At 40.0% G+C, this 12,147-nt stretch overlaps 1 protein-coding gene across 2 annotated transcripts in view; it reads right to left on the bottom strand.

Moving 5' to 3' along the window:
- Positions 1-12,147, bottom strand: part of dscamb (Down syndrome cell adhesion molecule b) — a 131,973-nt gene that overhangs the window by 22,183 nt on the left and 97,643 nt on the right. The window lies entirely within an intron of this gene.

Below are 12,147 nucleotides of genomic sequence, written 5' to 3'. Positions count from 1 at the left end.
CTATTTCTTTGTTGCAAATAAATCCTATATTGTTGGAAAGCCTCTTTATTTCCCTTTAAATATCGCCTATGTAAGGAAAATGCATTTGTGGGTTGAGCAGCAGAGTTGAGTAGGAGGGTTGGGCCCATGAAAAATTTGCCAAATATTCTCTGTCAATGCCAAACAGCTTATTTTGCTATTGACTCTTGTTTGGGGTCATTTATGTATTTAGATACGCAGCCACAGCAACCTGGAACATCTTCTCAATTCCCAAATATCAAGATAGTCTCTGATAAACCCGGCTCTGTGGGGGTTGAGCACTGTCATCTCAGAGGATAGAGTTTGGTCTCAGACGGTGGAGATTTGGGATTGCCTGGAGTCTAACCCCAACAACTGTGAACACTTCTGAGTTCCATCTCACAGCAGTGGTTCCTCAGATTTCAATCATCCAATCCAATGAACAAGACCAAACCAGAGTCAATAGTTCTTCATAGGCGCAACCCAACTGCTCAACTCTGCTGCTCAACCCACAAATATGGCACCATTTGAGGGGAAATAAAGTATAAGATTTATTCCCAAATACAAATTTCCTGACTGTTAGTGCTAGGTTTCTCTATATGTGGATGTGACTTAATGCTTAATGTGTATGTGCCACTTTGGAATCACTACCTTCACATTTTAGCATAGAGTTTTACATCAAATTAAAATATATCAATATGTATTTCCCAGAACATGGCACACTCTACTGTGTTTCTTGTCTAATGCTGAGAAAACTCTATTTCTGCTTTTTTGTGACAATTATGACAACCACTTAAACACTCCAGGGACCGCCACGAACTCCTGTTTGAGTCTGCCTGTCTCTCCCAGTACTTAGAAGACTGAAAAGGAGCCTTTCAGGTAAGCCAGCGCCTGCTTTGATAAAGACAGTGAAGGGTAACGTGCGCCTTTCTGAAGATGAGGTAGAGGAATGGAGGAAGGAGAAAAAAGCAGTGACTCCTGACTGAACTCCCTTCGGTCTGAGAGTGGAGTCGGTCTGGCTCTACACTGTAACCGCACACCAGGCTCATTAGCAGCACATCTAGCCCATGTGCGAGTGTGTCGTTCAGCAGAATGAGTATCTGTTGTGAACGTCTCTCACCCACAATCTCTACTCACACTATTCTCGTACTCACACTCTCTTTTATTCCATCTTTTTCTCCCTTCTTACACGAAGCTGTCTCCTGATCGTAACACTCGCAGAGACTTTCAGGTGCTATTCACACCATAATGATCTCTAAGGTGTGAAGCTCCTGAATTGGATTACACCATATTAGCTCCTGCAGTCTGAGCAGACTGAATGAATATGTTAATCTCCATCGAAGAGAGCATTATCTCAATTATTATTATACACTTTGCAATTCAAGTAAAACAATTCAGAGGAGCCGACTGCTGTCAGTAGTGTTAGACAGCACATCGAAATCAGCAGCAGAATATGGTTATGGGAATCACTCCTATTAGAAAAGCTGTAATTACAGACGATACTGAATCTTAAAATGTATCTAAGCAGACAAGTATGAGCCACAGATTTCAACAAATGACAATAAATAATACATCAAATGTTTGCCACATGTAAATAATGTTTTATGAAGGTTTTTTTAAGTTTCATATTTAAATTGTATTCACAAGAGCATTTGAATAAATTGTAAAAGCATATTAAGGATATTCATTTAAATCTTGATTTCCACTTGGGATTATGCGTGTCCTTACCTGCTAATTGTCACCCTAGCTTTCTCTAGTCTACAGTGCTGTGCAAAAGTCTTGAGTCATCCCCCATTTCCTTATATTTTACTAGGGACATAAAAATGGGACATGGGTTCAGCAACTGAAATGTGCAACCATACATAAGAAAGAGTTTGTACGATTCTAACCAGATTCCAACTCAATATTTGTTATGTCCACCTTTATTCTTCAACACAACCTGAACTCTCTTAACTAACCTTTCTTGTCATTTCTTCAAGTAGTCTGCAGGAATAGTTCTCCAGGCTTCTTGAAGGACATTCAAAGTTCTTCTTCGGATGTTGTCTGCCTTTTCCCCCCATCCTCACTCAATATGGTCCCACACTGCTTCAATAATGTTGAGGTCCGGGCTCTGGGGAGGCCAATCCATGACTGACAGTGTCATGGATTGGCCTCCACACACGTGTGTGTAGAAACAACAGCCTTGCCTTTTTTTATGCTTGAATGATTTATAGGTCAGTCTTAAGTGGCTAAGAAAGCAAACAAAACAAAAACATTCCTCTGAAACTGGTCAGGTACAAGGACTGGACAGAGTGGGAAAAACAGCAAATGTCCAAAGTAAAGCTTTGAAAGAACTTCAGACAGCCTTGAGAGCTATTGCTCAAGACAAGAAAGTCTGGCTCCCTGAAAGCAAAATATAAAGAAATGAGGGCCGATTTAAGACTTTTGCACGATATCGTATCTGCTTTTTAATAATGGGCAGGTTTGGGGTTGTAATAGGCTGAAAGAGGTTACAAAATGATGCAAAACTGAGAGATGCTTTAGACTCATTGTCATTTTAAGATTAATTAGTGGAGCAGCTTTCGTCAGTTAACCAGCTACAAAGGATTCTGTCAAAAAGACAAATCTCCAAGTCTTGTTTTTATTAGGAAAACACATTTGTACTATATATGCGCTATGCATTTTGAGGTGTTTGCACGCAGTGGTGAGGACTGTGTGACTGAATAGGACAGTAACGGCAGCTACATGTGGCAGATGCTTTTGTAGCAGCGCTCCGAGGCCTTCGCTTCCAAGAAGGGAAGCGATACGTGTGTTTGACTCAGTGCGCGAGTGTCTGTACACTCCTGAACAACGTGCACGTGTGCGCGTATGTATGAATATGTGTGCGCACGAGAGCGGATGTGTCTGGGGGAGCTAAGTGGGCGAGCGCAGAGAGCAGAAAAGACTTGTGCTCATGACACATCTCAGCCACAGTACACGATGGAGGAGAGAGCGAGCATGTACCCCTGCAGCGCTAACTATGATCCCTCGCTCTCTCCCTCGCTCTCTCGCTCCATCTCCCTCCTCAGGCTCCCACCAGGACAGTGATGATTTAATGATGAGAGAGACCACTTTGATTATTCATACACAGCAGACAAGTCCGCTGGCCGTGCTGTTGTCTCACACAGGCGTACACGAACCTCAGATATGCACAGGCGCACACACATACTCACACTCAGAAATGCACAAATACAGCAACGTTGGCCTTGCACACGTGCACAGTGCATCTACACGCAATAGGCTTGCATGTACACAAACAAATCCAAAGTAAAACATAGAGAGCACTGTAGAAACAGGCCTGTTACCCACCCTCATCCACAAACACACACGCACACACAAACACACAGCATTCCTGTGGTTGAACCAGCATTTGTAGCTAACTTTGTAATCATTTATTTTGGCTGCACACAGTACGCTTTGATTATACTTGGAGTGCCAGGAAGGTTAGACAATCACAAGCCATTTAAAGTACTTGAAAACATAATTAATCATTTATTATCCCACACTTGTGTGAATGGCTATTTGCATGATGGCGTTTGAATTACTCTGATGTGTTGAAACGTCACGCAGGCTGAAAAATGCTGCAGATTATTTTTTGCTCTGTTGTTATTCATCATTTCGGTGGCATGCGTGAAGGTGTCGCTACACTGGATACCACACGTATCAGGGCCTCACCAGAGTTCAGGCTTACACACACGCCATTAGCTCTGTGAGGATGTTTGATGAGTTAAATGATAACAACAGCACACTAATGTGTCAAAATAACAATGTTATAATAGTATTGGATGAATAAAAACCTTGACCTGATGATGTTTAAGGGTGTTATCAAGTTTATAATACAATTTTTCCTTTTAAAATTAGAGGAGCAGAATACTAACACTGCCATCCTGCTCAGGATCTCTGCTTCTAGTGTGGCTAAAACAACCTGTAAATTCCCTCTAGAGGGAAAATTAAATTGTGTGCCTTATCTTTTAATTAGCTGAAACATGTCTTTGAAACATCTGTATATCTGTGATCATTTGCCATCTGCCAAAAACATCAGACTTATATCTCTCAGTCTTTTGTTTTTGATGCTCTACATTCAAATCAAGAGACTCGACAAGCACGTCCGCACACAAGCACGGATCCCGCGTACAGTAACCTCCCCCCACACACAAACAAACAAACACTTACACACAGACTCTTTCAACATGTTTCTCTGTCTTTTTTCCCTCCCTCACAGCACATTTTCATCTTTGAAGCAGCCAGCAAAAATCAAAAGGAGGTTGATACTCGTGCGTGTTTGTGTGTGCCTGCGCGGATGTGCACGCTCGGGTCTGTGCGCTATTGTGCGTGTCAGACTTGGGACTGCCGACGTTTAAACCTCATCCCTTATTCACTTGGAGCCCCTCCCTCTCCCTCGCTCCCAGCGCCATCATTCCCGTACCCACTGCCCCCGCGCAGGAAACTGCTGATTTATTTTGCATAGCAACTATGAATTTTAAGTGAGTCCTATAAACAGAGTCTCCTCAGCCCCATCTCTAAATGTTATTGCTCCTTAACAGGGGCTATTTTCTCCATCTAAATCGGAGGCCTCGGCGAGTTAACATCAGCAGGGATCATGTTTGCTCATGAAAAGAAGTCTAGAAAGGGTGCACAATGACTGTGAAATCACGTGTGCACGACTGTATTCATCATTTACGGTTGTACCTACGAGCGCATGCTTGACTGCTGAAGTGTTCCTGTGCCCCTGACTGCACATATGAATACCTCTCTGTGCACATTGAGGTATTCAAGCTGTTTTTGACCTTGTATACAAACACGTGTGAATGAAACATGCGAAGTACAATGCAGTACCTAAAATGTTCTACATCTTCTCGGCTGTGCTTCAGTGGCCCGAGCAGAGGTAAGGCCTTCTCCTCATCTGATCTCTATGCATCTACCGTGCAGCACTTGCACGGCCCCGGGCTAAACCTATTCTTTTTGATGGCCTGTAATTGCTCAGTTGATGTATATTTTTTAATATCCAGCAATATTACAGGGGGCCTGGTAATAAAACACGGACGGGTAGAGGAGAAAGCGTGAGTGCGAAGAGGGGGAGACAGGAGAGGAGGAGAAAGCTGAGGTGGTCGAGAAGGGAGTGAAAGAGAGGGAACAAAGACAACAGAAAGAAACAGGAGGACTTAACAGAGGAATGCAAAGATTTATACCCTTTCAAAGCTTTTTGCCACATGGTCAAATTCCCTTAGATTAGGTGAACACTATTTACTTAATAAACATTAACCATGTGTCCGAAACTAAAATGTCATTTTGGTTCTGTTTATCCTCATATTTTTTGTAATGTGTGCTTTGTCCTGGTCATTTTCAGTTTTGTATTCTAAGTTATTCCTCCTGTTTTTTTAATTCTCAGTTTCAGTTCTGCCTCCTTTTGTAATTTGTAATTATAGTCAGTGGTGCACATAAGTGCAGCAGGTGCGCATTCGCTGTCAAAATAAAAAACACGCACCAGATAAGAAGCTGCAACGCGCGTTTGTGTACATAAGATTTTCTGGAGGAGGACAGACATTTGTTTAGAACGTTTAAAGATGTCGAAGAAGCAAACTCAACTTAAACAACTTTAAGCAATTACATTGGTGTTCCTCCACCTCCAAAGAAATGTCAGAAGGAGTCCGAACTGCAAAAGAAGCGCGTATTCTCGGAAAAGTGGTTGCAGGAGGTGAGCTGGCTTCAAACAAATAATGAATGCACAAAGATGTGGTGAAAATCCCACTCTAGAGGACAAAAACAGTGCCTTTTATATGTACGCAAACGGCGTTACAACTTCTTATCTGGTGTGCGTCTTTTATTTTGACAGCAAATGCGGGACTGCGGACCACTTATGTGCACCCCTGACTATAGTTATTATTTATGCTAGTGAGTCCCAAAGTGTGTGCTGGGGTCCCCTGCTGGGCTGCAACGGAACTACAGGTGGGCCGCAGTAATAGAAGAAATTCAGTTTAAAATTAATCATCATGTAGGGTAACATATCATACTATCAATATAAATGAATGAAATAAATGATATAAATTTAGTTTGTGATGATATTCATTACGGTGACCTTAATTTACTGGTCATGTCCCAGTGGCAGGTGCGTCACACATTGGCCTTAAAACTTTGCACATGATTAGATGGCATTAGCAATTCATAGCCCGCAGCCTGTGTTCTTAGGAGATACCTTGCTTTCTCTTGTATTTTGGGTATTAGGGTGAATATTAAAAGGTAAGCTCAATGGGATTTTCTGTTTTTTTAATTTAGTTAATGTTTTTTTTTTAAATTTAACTTAGTTTGTTTAGTTTGTTTAATCAAAAAGTTGGTAGTATCCATGATATTATAGGTGAAAAATTTATGTTAATGCTATATGCTATTTAGAGAGCCAGTCATGCTAACCTTTAGTAGCTGGAAATCACACAAACAACTGCTTAATATTTAATCCTGTGCGTTCATTTTTATTTTTACTAATTTGTTTTTTAAAAAGGATTACTAAAAAAAATAAACACTACTTTTTAAACCTTTTCAGTGTCACTGCAGACCTGTGTATATACAGCACCAAAAGAACAAACAAGTTTAAGGAGCAGGTTAAAAATAACCAGTAAATTTAAAATGTTTCTTTTTTGCTTGTACTTACACTCATAGACTTAACACAAAATTCAATTACACAGACCAACTGATAACACTTGGAGCATCTCTGCACAATACGGACATAATTAGACTTATAAATGTATAAATTTAAATAACCAATTACAAAGAACAGCAAAAATATGTAAAATTGATCTTTTGCTATATAACTCGTATATTTATTAGATTAACACTATTTGGTGTCAGTCTCTCACTGCTGAATGTGTAAGACGAAACAATGGGCTGAGAGTGCAAATAAAGCAGAGAAACATGCAGACTGCACTTCCCTTGAGCCCACGTCAGCTACTAATTGAGGTATTGATGGATTTAAATGAAGCAGAAATGCACTCAAGAGTTCTAACCTCTCATAAAAGGCACACATACACCTCCACACACACACACAACTGTATCCTCTCCATACAAGCACAATGCAAACTCTAAAATATTCCTGCAGCGTGTACAAAAACATATACAATGTATGCCAAGAAAAAAAATTATACACCACTCAGGCGACTTTAGTTCAGCTTTACAGAAAGCATCTCGAGTACAAGTACAAGCTGGGGTTTAAAATGTGAAATCTGATCTCTTGATGAGTGTTCGGCATGGGGCTGAGCCAATGGTAGCAGGGGAAGCTAAGTATGATCAGAGGCCCAAAAGAACATATCACATTTTCCTCTAATGTGAAGTATTCTAACTGTGAAGATGACACGTCAGTGCTAACTGAATCACAAATGACTAAGAAGGTTTGGAATAACTCTATAAAAGAAAAAGAAAGAAGTGTGTTCATATTTGATCTACTTTGATGATCCCATACAGACGTGGCATCAATATAGTAACTGTGGTACAGAAATGTCTAGCCAAGTCAAGTCATCTCATCATATAGCACATTTAAAAGACATCAAGTGTCGGCCAAAGTGCTGAACTGAGGGATAATATAATAAAAAGAATTAAAATAGATAAGATGAAAACATTATAGAAAACATTGTAAGACATCTATATATGTTTGTAAAAAATATGTGTACATGCAAATATGCACATACATATACAAAAATGTACACATTCACACACAAGCACACATACTTGAACATTACATACATGTATACGCATGCAAACATCATCCAATGAGGTAAAATACCAGAATAGCTAAAACAGAATAAAAGAGGTGTCAGAGAGATCGGAAAGCCTTGGAAAATAGGTAGGTCTTCAGATTCGATTTGAAGACTTCCGAGGACTGTTCCAGAGCCTCGGGGCGGCAATGGAGAAAGCCCCGTCACCTCTAAGATCATTTAGAAAAAAATGTCTGGAGTGAAAAGTGTATCACTCACTTATATACAGAATAGGGATGCAACGATACCAATTTTTTCAAACCGATACGATACCGATACTTGGATCTGAGTACTTCCCGATACAGAGTACAAAAACCGATACTTCATAAAACACACACACATACACACACACACACAAATGCAATGAATTGGAAGACAGGTTTTATTTTATTCTCTGCCGATAATAAATAATATCTTATTAAAAAAAATGACCACAAAAAAATTTCAAGTGAAAAATAAGCACTTCTGTTAAATTATTGCAGAGTCTCCACATTGTAATTTAACAAAATATCACTGAACTATTGGCACTGTCTCGAGCTTTCGGAATAATAAATAAACACTTCTGTTTGGAATAAAATAAATACAAATTAGGTTTGAGAATAAAATAAACTTTTAAATTGTTGCCGAGTGTCCATATTGTAAACAAACAAACAAAATAACGAAAGTATTTGGCATTGACGAACGAACTCCTCATCTGCCCGTGGATCATCAGTCCACTGTGCCGTTAAACCAAGGACTGACATTGCGCACACACTGCTTGTCTTTACCTCTTTAGAAAGTTGGCACCATTATCTCCCTGATGTGTGGGCGGCTGGGAATTTCATATTGCAGCTCGAGTATGCTGAGAAGAATCCTATGTTTTCCACGACTGGCATTGGCTGGTCATCCAGAGCGATAAAATGAGTCAGAGCCTCTGTTATTTTAACTGCCCGTGGATTTTCTCTTGACATTTTTCATCGCTTTTCCAAAACCTGAGTTAAAGTTGGCTGTTCCGGTCCACACTGCTGACATTTTGTTTAGCCTAGCTACAGCAGCCTCCAGTTTCTCTTTTTTTTTTTTTTTATCTGGAGCTGCCAGTCTGACTCGTCTAACCCTGTGCCTGTTTAGCGCTGGATGTCCCCCTAGTGGCCAATCTAAAAAACTACAACAAAAATGACAAGCCACCCTCTGATTAATGAAATAAGTTAGTATTGGTTCATGGTATCGGTTAACTTTTACGAGTATGAGTACACACACATTTTACAGTATCGGCCCCGATACCCGATACCAGTATCGGTATCAGTGCATCCCTAATACAGAATATACCATCCTGTATATAACATGAACTGATTCTGGATTAAACAAAATATGACCGTGATCTTAAACATTTTATACTTAATTTTTCTTTTTTCAAATCTCGACTATGATAGAAAATGTTGGACTATGACGATTGGTAGCACTGATCTTTCTTTATGTTTGTCTGCACATTTCCTGAAGAGAAGTGTAAGCTCGGAAGATCTGCTGAACACCTACAGAACAAATAAAAAGTTCTCAATGTTCTCAAATATTACTAAAGTTCATGAACGTGAGAATAATTGGCATGTAATACAAAGGAGGGGGGGGTCCATTAACCAGCAATCGTTATTGACTGAAATAAAGTTGCTTGCTCTGTACAAAATCATGCGGAGCCCGCAGGCAGCTATAGAGAATATAAAAATTATATTTCAAGGCCATTTTACTACATTGAGTGTAAGAAATACTATTACATGCCTGCAGCCTCCATTGTAGGCTGCCTTAACCATAAATCTCCAATTCAGTTTTATCGAATCGCCTTCTTTCTCTCCATACTACAACTGTCTCTTTGTAATTTTATAGCAAAGTTTTAAAAAATTACTTTACAAGCACCTAAGATTTTTTTTTTTTTTTTTTGGGGGGGGGGGGCTGACAATATGCAGGCAGGATTTTCCCATGTTTTACACTGTACAATCCAAGCAGCGGCATTTTATGTTAGCATAGATATCGTATTACATTATATGAATTATACAAGTGCAGGTTAATTAACTCAGTCACTTTACCTGCAAGTTGCACAAAACAGCAAAGCAGTAAAAACTGGATGTTTAGCCATTTCTCATGTAAAACCCCACAAGCTTTAGTGGCTGAGCCGGTGTATATGCTTTTTTGTTTTTTGTAGCACAGATGTTTCTGAATGACCTGAGAAATATTAAAGGGATATTTTAGGAATAGAGTACAGCCAGCATTGCTACTTCAGCACTACGGACAGCGGCATGGACTGCAGACACAGCAAGGCAGGCCATTGATTGCAGTGGCTGATTGTATCTTAGCCTAATAGCAGAAAGAACTGTGATAGATGCAGGTGACTTTATAGTTCGGTAATGCAGATTATCGACAGCACGGCCTCAAGAGGACCGGAGTGTTTGTGTTTGCTGGAGAGCGTGACAGAGTCTGGTATTGACAAGGTATTCTAGTAATCTCAGCCAAAGTTATTTATAAACGAGTCATCTTTCTCGCTTTTACAGCTGCTCAAATGTTTGATATTTTCTAATAAGTTGTATATGTTGTCGCATGAGGAGTGAGGAAGACTCATTTTGGTTACTTTGGGTGGAAAAAAGTATCTTTAGAGCACAAATCCCTGAACATCTTTCCAACTAAAGATGTGCAGGTGCAGTGCACTTGGTGCTTTAGGGAGAAAAATGATTTTATCAGCACCACAGACCGGCCTATCGTGTGTGTATGTGGCTTCAAAAATTCACCCAACTATGTTGGGAATATATAACTTACGCTTTAAAGGAATAGAACATGTTTCTGTTCATTTAAAGCAGAAGAACATGTTTTCATATAAATAATAAAAGCTGTAAATCATGTTACGGTTACAGTTCATGTTAATGAAACTACTAGTTGTGAGAAGCAAGCGTACATTATTCAGTAGTGAAGTTATTAGAATTCCCTTTGATAGAGCCCAGTGCAACATGAAACTGAAGCCTGCAGCAACAGCAGAGTGCATTCAATAGGTCAAGCGTCTCTCACGCACACACATATACACAACTCTCTCACACTGCTGTGGCAGCTAGTGCAGCTGAATATTAGGATCAATGAAAGTGAAACTATGCAAGCAGTTTCTGTTCACTCCTCACACGACTCCATTTCCTACTAGAACACAAAATGCACACCAATAACACAGCATAAACAGTCCACGGCTGTTTCCTGTCGAGTAGAGGTATGGGTTATTGATTGTTCATGTCCTCCACAAATAACACACATACACTCACCGGACACTTTGTTACATACACCTCTTCAGCTGCTTGTTAACACAAATATTTAACCAGCCAGTCTCATGGGGTAAACTCAATGCATTTAGTCATGTAGACGTGGTCAAGACGACCTGCTGAAGCTCAAACTGAGCATCAGAATCTGATGCTCAGAAAACTCTTGTTTTCTGCTGCAACATTTGGACTGTAGGGTCAAACGTTGGAGTAACCAACATGAAAGCATGGGCCTATCCTGCTTTGCATGAGTGGTTTAGGCTGCTGATATAATAGTGTGGGGTATATTTCCTTGGCACACTTTGGTCCCATTACCACCAACTGAGCATTGTTGAAACAGAGCAGCCTACCCAAGTATTGCTGCTGAGCATGTCTGTCTCTTTATGACCACAGTGTACCCATCTTCTGATGCCTTCTTCTGGTATTATAACGAGCCATGTCACAAAGCTCAAATCATCTCGAACTGGTTTCTTGTGCATGACAATGAGTTCACTGTGTTCAGATGACGAGCATAATGATGTGCAGGGTATCGTCACTCATTTCTAGAATTGATTCGATTCGGATTCACAACGTCCGATCCACTATTCGATCCACTATTCGATTCAATTTGAATCGGGAAATTTTGCCTCAGACAGTCAGAAATATTATAATTCAGATCATGCATCAGTACATTTCTATATTTTTATATCTATAAAAAGAAATCTGACACTTGCGAGACATAATCAAAGGTATGAGCGTCACAGCAGATGCCTTTGTGTCAAAGTAGCTGAGGATAAAACACAGAAAAACATGAAGGTTTTCCTGGCCTGGGATTTTATAAAAATATTCTGCAGTACATCAAAAACGAAACAAAACCATTAATGAACATATGAACAGTACCTGATGCTGCTGACGTGAAGCAGAGCAAAGTTACAGAGGTTTTATTAGAGACACAGCTAAGCGTTTTGCAGTTTTGCATAATTTTAAAAAGTTTACATTTGTTCGGTATTGAACGGCAGAAATGAGGCTTTCTTTTCGGAAGTAAGTAAAAGGGGGAAAAAAACAGCATCCGACAGCGCTGTAAGAACGGTAGACTTGTGCGTAACAAGCAAGCGAATAACGCAGAAAACAGATTTTTAGACGGGAAACTGTTC

The sequence above is a fragment of the Neolamprologus brichardi genome, chromosome 14 (assembly GCF_056152115.1).
Source record: "Neolamprologus brichardi isolate AB-2024 chromosome 14, ASM5615211v1, whole genome shotgun sequence".
In the NCBI taxonomy this organism is placed as follows: Eukaryota; Metazoa; Chordata; class Actinopteri; order Cichliformes; family Cichlidae; genus Neolamprologus; species Neolamprologus brichardi.
This window is presented reverse-complemented; position numbering and strand designations above follow the sequence as displayed.